Source organism: Syngnathoides biaculeatus, unplaced genomic scaffold (assembly GCF_019802595.1).
Source record: "Syngnathoides biaculeatus isolate LvHL_M unplaced genomic scaffold, ASM1980259v1 ctg222_pilon_pilon, whole genome shotgun sequence".
NCBI classification, from domain to species: domain Eukaryota; kingdom Metazoa; phylum Chordata; class Actinopteri; order Syngnathiformes; family Syngnathidae; genus Syngnathoides; species Syngnathoides biaculeatus.
Window position 1 is genome coordinate 3,188 of NW_026907477.1, and position 8,088 is coordinate 11,275.

Below are 8,088 nucleotides of genomic sequence, written 5' to 3' on the forward strand. Positions count from 1 at the left end.
TGGAGGGGGAAGAGTGAGGCTACAGGGAGAAGAGATAGCGAGGGTGGACGACTTCAAATATTTGGGGTCAACAATGCAGAACAATGGAGAGTGTGGTCAGGAAGTGAAGTGAAGAAACGGGTCCAAGCAGGTTGAAACAGCTGGCAAAAGGTGTCTGGTGTGTTATGTGACAGAAGAGTGTCTGCTAGGATGAAGGGCCAAAGTTTACAAAAACAGTGGTGAGGGCGGCCATGATGTACGGATTAGAGACGGTGGCACTGAAGAAACAACAGGAAGCTGAACTGGAGGTGGCAGAAATGAAGATGTTGAGGTTCTCGCTCGGAGTGACCAGGTTGGATAGGATTAGAAATGAGCTCATTAGAGGGACAGCCAAAGCTGGATGTTTTGGAGACAAGATTCGAGAGAGCAGACTTCGATGGTTTGGACATGTTCAGAGGCGAGAGAGTGAGAGTAGTTATGGTAGAAGGGTGCTGAGGATGGAGCTCCCAGGAAAAAGAGCGAGAGGAAGACCAAAGAGAAGGTTTATGGATGTGGTGAGGGAAGACATGAGGGCAGTTGGGGTTCGAGAGGAAGATGCAGGAGATGGGCGAAGATGGCAAAAGATGACACGCTGTGGCGACCCCTAACGGGACAAGCCGAAAGGAAAAGAAGAAGATGTTGAAAGCTGAATGATGCTCCCAAACAGTTTTAAGGTTAATGTTATGTTGCCTCCTATATTTAAAATGCAGGATTTGCTTTTTGTGCACTGGATTATCTTTGCTTTCATCCTGGATCAGGCAGGTTGATTACACACCATCTCATCCTGCACTTTCTACTTTGGCTGGCTTCAGACCAGACCTTTCCCACTCGAAAAGAGAAAATCTCGTCCAGTTTAACCACTTTTTCTTCGATTATTCACATACTCTGACAGCCATTGCATCTTCAAATAACTTTTTCTTTTTTAAGTTTCTCCATTAATATTGAAAGTAAACACAAGCAGCATGTCTAGCTCGTCTTTGCGCGACGTTGCCCAGACTGTGTTGCTAACTAAAGCAGCGGCGGTGGATGCTCTCATTATAAAACACATTGATGGGCTCTGTAAGTACTGTAACATTTGTAAATATGTAAGGAGAACATTGGCTGTTTTTTTTGGCACGCCATCCTGCGATCGACCAAAAATGCCTCCCCATCGATCGACGGATTAAGCACCCCTGCTCGAGCCTTTTTTCATATATATTCATTGTGAGGTTTGTGATGACTCTGACATCCATGATTATTATTGTTATGAATTTAAAAGACTCCAGACACAAGTATTCCAGAAATGGACGGAAAAAGGACACAAAGTTTCAGTGCTTCATTTGGCCAGGGAAAGAGAGACTGGTGGGACTTGAACCCACAACCTTTTGATTACTGCTTTAGTAACTTAGGAGTCCAACGCGCTGTCCATTGCGGCACAGAGCCACACATGTCAAGGGAAATAGAGATTGGAAATTCCCAATCAAGGGGAACAAATTGGAGCATTTCACTACATTTTAGGGTCTTTCACACCACAAAAAGGTACCTCTAAGCCAAATTATTAGCTTTAGCAGAAATAATGCAATATTAGGGAGTACTGGTACATTTGTAGTTTTATTTAAGGAGTATTTTGGTATTGATTTGACCCTTCAACAGCTGAGCCTCAAAATGTCAGCCTGGATTTGTGTTTGTCATTTTACTGCATGTACACTTACAGTACAATTGAATGAATAAAACATAAAAACAGAATGAGATTTGAGCGTTTTAGTTCAGATTTTTTTTTTTTTTTTTTACCTGAATAACTGAATTTGGAATGTATAAGAAATAAAACCATGGACAGTAACTTTCTAATGACAATGTAAAAACTGAAAACTTGAATTAATCCTCATAAACAATGAAACCTCCTGTCACGAGCATGCAGCAAGGGGTAACGCAGGGACATGATTTTTGAGGGTAGTTTGATTCTTTCAGAGGTCGTACACAGGGAAGCAGTCCAAAAAGGCAGAAGCTCAAAAAACACGTGGCAAAAAGGCAAAGTCCCAAAATCCGGAAACGAGGTCCGATAACTGAGGCAAAATGTGGAACATGAACAAAACAAGAAATGACTAAAGTGGCACACGAAGACTGTAACGAGGGAGATACACTAACCAAACGCTTGCATCATGACACACAATGATGTGTGCGCTCCTCTGCAGAAGAAACAAAGTCATGAGAATTGAATTCACTGGCGATGTCTCTCTCTTTTGGACACAAAGTGCGCTGAGAAGAGGACACCCGCGCACGTTCTGTCAAGGACCGACACAGCACCAATCGATTATCAAGCCATCAGTCACACCAGTTGACATCTGATCCGCTGATTAAAGAGAAATAATATTCTTTTCCACTTCTCTGGCATCACAAAATAATAAAGATCATCAAAAAGAAATTTTTCAATACTTTAGCTTCACAGAAAAGATGAAGAGAAAAAAAATGAACACAACAAACATTGTAATTTTACTTCAGAAACAGTCTCAAGCACAACTGACAAGGCAAACCACAAGGCTTACATGTCGTTCCGAATACTTTTCACTGACGTCACGCTGACCACGTGTTTGTTTGTTTTGGACGGCAAGATCATGTCTACAAATTATGGCTAGGAAGCGATAAATGTATACTGGAATGTTTTGGCTACGGTTAGCGTTTGATCACTGTAACCAGAAGTAATTGAGGCACTTGTGCTGGTGTAAGGAATAAAGGAACAAAGAAAGAAAGAAAGAAGCCACATATGAAACTCGAGAGCATTGTGTCGATGTCAGTGGGAGAGGTTGGGGAGGGGGGGGCGACATAAATATCAACCATGTTAACAATTAGAGTTGGACTCAGGTCTATGTTATTACGTTATTCAATAACACAACAGCAAGATCATAACATGGCGTCAGAGTGACGGAAGCGTAACTACGGACTCACAGGGAAGAAAAAAAACAAACGAAGACGATGAGGAGGCGTTCGGTGTTCCAACTCACCCAATTTACCAGATGCGTGGCAGAGATTCAAGCAACAGGCCGAACTCTTGTTCACGAGACCGCTAAAAAACAGAGCTGAAAAGGAAAAGTGCAGTTTCCTCCTGCTGTGGATCGGCGAAAAAGGACGGGATGTCAGCAATTCCATGGACACTGACCAGAGATGAAGATAAGTTGCGAAAAAGTTGTGACCAAAAAAACTTCTCTGATTACCGAAAGCAAAGCCTATATTTGCGAGATATAAGTTTCACGAGAAGACGCAAGGTAACTGTGAGTCACGTGAGCACTTTGTGACAGAACTCAGGCTGCTGATTAAAGACTGTCACGACACAAACAGCGATGAGATGGTCAGAGGCCGCATACTTTTCGCTCGAAAAAAGCGATCGGCATAGCCCGCTCTCAAGAGTTAGCAAAAGTGCCACGAAAGGCTATGGCTAGCGACAGCCACGAGGTTCACGTTATCCACCGCAAACCTGGAAGGCAAAGGTTCACTGCGGCTGCTCGTAGGCATATTGACAGCCCAAAGACCTCCATAGAGATATGTAACCAGTGTGGAGGATACCCCAGTAAATTAGCTGAATGCCCAGCAAAAGGTAAACAACGCCTGGAGTGTCAGAACCTTTTTTCTGTCTGCTCTTGCAACAAGAAGCCACACAATGAAAGAACCACGATGAAAAGGCCATAAGATGCTTATAAGCAAGCCAATATTCACAAAAAGATCACGAAAACACACCAGTTGTATTGTACTTTTGCCGCCCAGTGGGCGTGGTCAACAAAACATGACATCACGTGAAAAGGATCTATTATCGACAATGAGGCGCAGGTGAGGAGCTGCGGCCTGGCCACGCCCCTGACACGTCCCAAGAGATGTGGCTGTCAGTCTGTTGGGATGAGCGCTTTTGAAAAAAACTGGAAGTATTTCCAGATTCGTGTGTTCCGGCGTTCTCCCTTGATGTGTGGCAAAACACTAAATTGACTTTGGTCGTCCTGTTTCTATTCTGCTTCCTCACTGAACACTTTAAAAAAAACACCAGTCCACCAAAGGCAAATAATGCCAAGAGTGAATGAAGGAATTCACTCGACCACTTGAAGAAAAAAAATGAATTTGTTTCCCCGACAGGGTCATCAGGTGGTTTCTCAGAAAAGTGCAGCCAGATGCTGAAGATCCATCCATCCGTCCGTCTTCTGGGCCGCTTATCCTTAGCCGCAACTTATCTCGACAGCTTTGTGCCACTCCAAACGACGTCCAGTCAAGTGAAGTGACCACAGGTGGCCTCCATTCAAGTTGGAGAAGGACCTCAAGGATCATCAGTGGAAATCTGATGCACCTGAGCTCAAGTTTGAGTGGCATTGCAAACGGTGGAAATATTGATTTGCGCATTATGTTTGAATATTTACCTGATTTATAAATTGAGACAAATGTCTGAAAACACGACTGCCTTTATATTTTATGAAGATTTTTTTTTAAGAAAAACTTCAAAACAGATTTTGATGAAATCTCGGAGCAAAATGTGAAGGGGTGTGAAATCTTTCTAGTGGTACAATATGAAAGTCTGAAGAGGTTCTACATGGACATACTATAGAGTTTATGTGGAGCAAGCCATAGCATAATTTTCATCCATTCATTATCTTTGCCGCTTATCCTCACGAAGATCGCCAGTAGTGCCTATCCCAGCTGTCTACGGGCAGGAGACAGGGTACATCCTGAACTGGTTGCCAGTCAATCGCAGGGCACATACATTTGAGATACATACAAGTACATTTGGTGCCGAGTGCAGCCAGGAAGACAACCGAGCTGAGTGGGAGCTGATGAATTCATCAGAGAACTCTTCAACCTGGGATCAACTGTGAAACTCCCCCCCCCCATAAAAAAAAAAAAAAAACTAAAGCAGGAAAAATATGAACACTTCATCATTCAATCATCATCGCAATATCGACATTGGTCTTGAAAACTAAAGATTCCAAATCCCATAAGCAGTATGAGCTGATAACCCCAACCCAAAGTTTCCTGGGCCTCTTTAAAGTATTACCCCCACTACCGCAGTCTTCTTTTTTACATGATTACTACACAACCAAATTTAGACTTGAGCAGTCCTGCACTTTGCACTTCAGACCAAGCAGACTCAATGCGCAATTCGTAGCAGGCCTCGTGCTTCTGTCCGGATGTCTTGTTAATGCTGACACTCCATGTTCCCAAAATTTCCCCAATCCTGCATGTACTCCCAATTCTCGCATGCTCCTGGACCACTAGTATCCTATCAGGAACTTTGAATTGGAACTAGGAATTCTTAGACAATCATTGTGTGTTTCCACCATGGAAACTTGACTACATTGACTTTTGGGATAATTTATCCGTGTCCCAAAGAAGACACTGCTAGTGGGGGTCGTACTTTTGAGAAATTCAGTTGTTCATGAAGTTTCATCAAATTGGCTGAAACACTTTATTGCTTCTTGAAGCTCCAAGCAATTGGCTGAAAAGCTTCCTTGTTTCACAAAGCCTGATTTGGCCATCAGTTGTTTTTTTCTTAAAGATAGATGCACATAAAGTTTGGACTGATCATTTTCCCCACCATAGCACACTACTGAAAGACCGGCTCTGGTTGAACTCAAACCCACAACCTTTGAAATACTACACCAATAATCTTGAAGCCCAACGCGCTGCCAATTGCGCCACAGAGCCTTTTCCCTTCAAAAAATTATATGTCTCTGTATGTTTATTTGAATTGGAGTTTTTTTTCGAATTTTTAAAGGCTTCCCCAAGCCTTCATGTATTAACGACAGTGTTGTTCTCCTCAATATCTGCCCATGGTCAATGTGCAAAGCCATCCCATGCTGGAGATGCTGGCGCCCAGGTTCAAGTACAGCATCCACGACACCTCGGAGAGGGTCCGCTTGGTTTTCGTTGACATGGTCCCGGATTTCAAGGCGGTCGGCCAGGCCAAGGTACTCGAAGTCGCCGTATGCTCCATCTCATGTGGTCAAGATGGATTTTGTCTGATTAAAGATGACGAAATAAGTCCTGACAAATGTGGAGCACGTCGTAGAAGTACCTTTCACACTTGGTCACGGATGACTGATATTATCGTGTTGAGGATTGCAACTCCAAGTGGAGTTTAATTGTAATAATACCTACGATGTACATGCACATTTTGTTGACAAATTGAAGATAAATTTTTATCCAATTTTCGATGGAATAATAAAATGTACAGACATTTGATCGGCAGAGCTCTGGTGGGTGAATACTGCGATTCCGTCGGTGCCGTTGTGCTGGTTTCCAATTGCTCAAAGTATATTTGACTCTTACCTCTTGCCAACCTCCATCTCCACGCTCTGCCGCAGTGCTACAAAAGACTACATGCTCGTTGTCGGCAGGATTTGAACCTTCACGGGGAGATCGCAATGGATTTCTAGTCCATCGCCTTAACCACTCGGCCACGACAACCTGCCTGCAAGACTTTGTGTATGCACATTTTTTTAACAATATGGTGGTCTCCCGTGATTGGTCCTGCTTTGCGTTCTTCTTCCTTGAGGTAAAAACGTGATGATGATGTGAACGATTCACCTGGTGCACAAAACACACACAGCACACAACACTAATTTTGATACAAAGAGCGAGAAGAAATATTTCACTCCCAATGGAAATTTTAACCAGCTTTGATTTACTCCCAAATCTGTTGGTTTCTTAATTTTGGGGTGGTGGGCACTTTCTTCGCGAAGTCACCAGTTCAGCGGTTTCAACCTGCCCACTGTCCGGACTCGTGACATAGGTGAAAGTTCTCTCTTTTTATTGGAATTATGATTTCAGATAAGTCTTTAAAATCCTTCAGTGAAATCAGTCCTCACCCTCCATGACGATTTATCACCGATTCAGACTCAGTCTTAAGAATTAACCCACAATCCATTGCTTGTTTAAGAATAAAATAAAACTGTATTCTTGATGTGTACATTAAAAAAAAAAAAACTTTGGGGGCTTTTCTTTCCTTGTTCTGGCTTTGTATAATCTAAAGTGGTCTGTAAAAAACAGGGGTGGCCAATCCGCGGGATTTCGAGTTGCATTTGGCTTCTTTGCCTGCTCTTTTGTGCGTCTCTCGTGAAGGCACGAAGCATATCCAAGTTCTGTTTATGCGCGCACTTTGTTGCGTTCACCACGGTGTGCTGCGTCAGTACTTCAGTCCCTGTTGCTTGCGTTGAATCCAGTATTTGCATGTTTGCTTGAGTTTATTACGTTTTTTGTTTCAACCAACAAGATCAGTGTGTGTGTGCACATGTGGGTCGATGGCTCAGTGAGAGGGGACTGCCCAGCCTGTGCAGCGGTTAGGGAGAGAAGGAAAAAAAAGCACAAAGGAGATGGGGAAGGAGTGCCTGGATTTTTTTCCTGCCACACAGCTCAGCTGTGCAGTTTGATAAATAAGACAGAAAAGTGTCAAGAACGAGACTCGAGAGGGGGGGACCCAAAATGCACGACTCAGGTGAACAGGCAAGCGGTGAGGAGTGAGCCTTTATTAGTTCCAGCGTCAGTAACCGGGGAAGTCAGTCCAAACAAGCAACAGGGATCAGTAACGGCAGGTTTTACAGGGTCAGTCGGGGAGACATGGGAGGTGGGCGTCAGGAGTAAATAAGTACGAGGACATGAGGCATCGCAGGTAACGATCTGGCGAAGACTCCAGTAGTTGCCCACTGGGTCCGATAAATACTGGGGTTTAATCATCCAGGATGAGGCGCCGGTTTGTGCTGGGACGACACGCCCAGCCAGGGCTGGAAGGCAGGACCATGACAAAAAGCCAGATGCCGGTTTAAAAATCCCAGAATCATATCAAGTGGCTTGGAACATTTGCAAGGGCCAAAAAGCCAGACATTTAAGGGTTATGATTAAAAACAATGCCGTGGGGGATGTTGTGAAATCTTGTGTCCTGAAAAACAAAAATCTTATACAAATGCTTTTCAGCCCTTCAACTGTTCTGTGACACTGTTGAAGAGAGAATATCGGAGATTAGCATGGCTACTGAACGCACAGATCCCACTTCAGACCTCCAATAATGGGAGCATTTCAGTGCCATGCAACACAAGACTTAGCTGAACAGTTGTTTGTTTGTGT

General features: G+C 43.6%; 1 long non-coding RNA gene and 1 other non-coding gene across 4 annotated transcripts; both read right to left on the reverse strand.

Moving 5' to 3' along the window:
• Window positions 1-1,595: 1,595 nt before the first annotated feature.
• LOC133497226 (uncharacterized) lies at window positions 1,596-3,794 on the reverse strand. Of its 3 annotated transcripts, none has more exons than XR_009793986.1 (3): window positions 3,727-3,794; window positions 2,997-3,100; window positions 1,596-2,347 (listed from the first exon to the last, which is right to left on the reverse strand). It is a non-coding gene; the product is annotated as an uncharacterized LOC133497226 (long non-coding RNA). The 3 variants fall into 3 exon arrangements; XR_009793984.1 differs by lacking the exon at window positions 3,727-3,794 and adding an exon at window positions 3,207-3,337; XR_009793985.1 differs by lacking the exon at window positions 3,727-3,794 and having other exon boundaries at window positions 2,541-3,200.
• A 2,559-nt stretch (window positions 3,795-6,353) lies between these two features.
• trnas-aga (transfer RNA serine (anticodon AGA)) lies at window positions 6,354-6,435 on the reverse strand. Its single transcript has one exon. It is a non-coding gene; the product is annotated as a tRNA-Ser (tRNA).
• Between the last annotated feature and the right edge of the window lie 1,653 nt (window positions 6,436-8,088).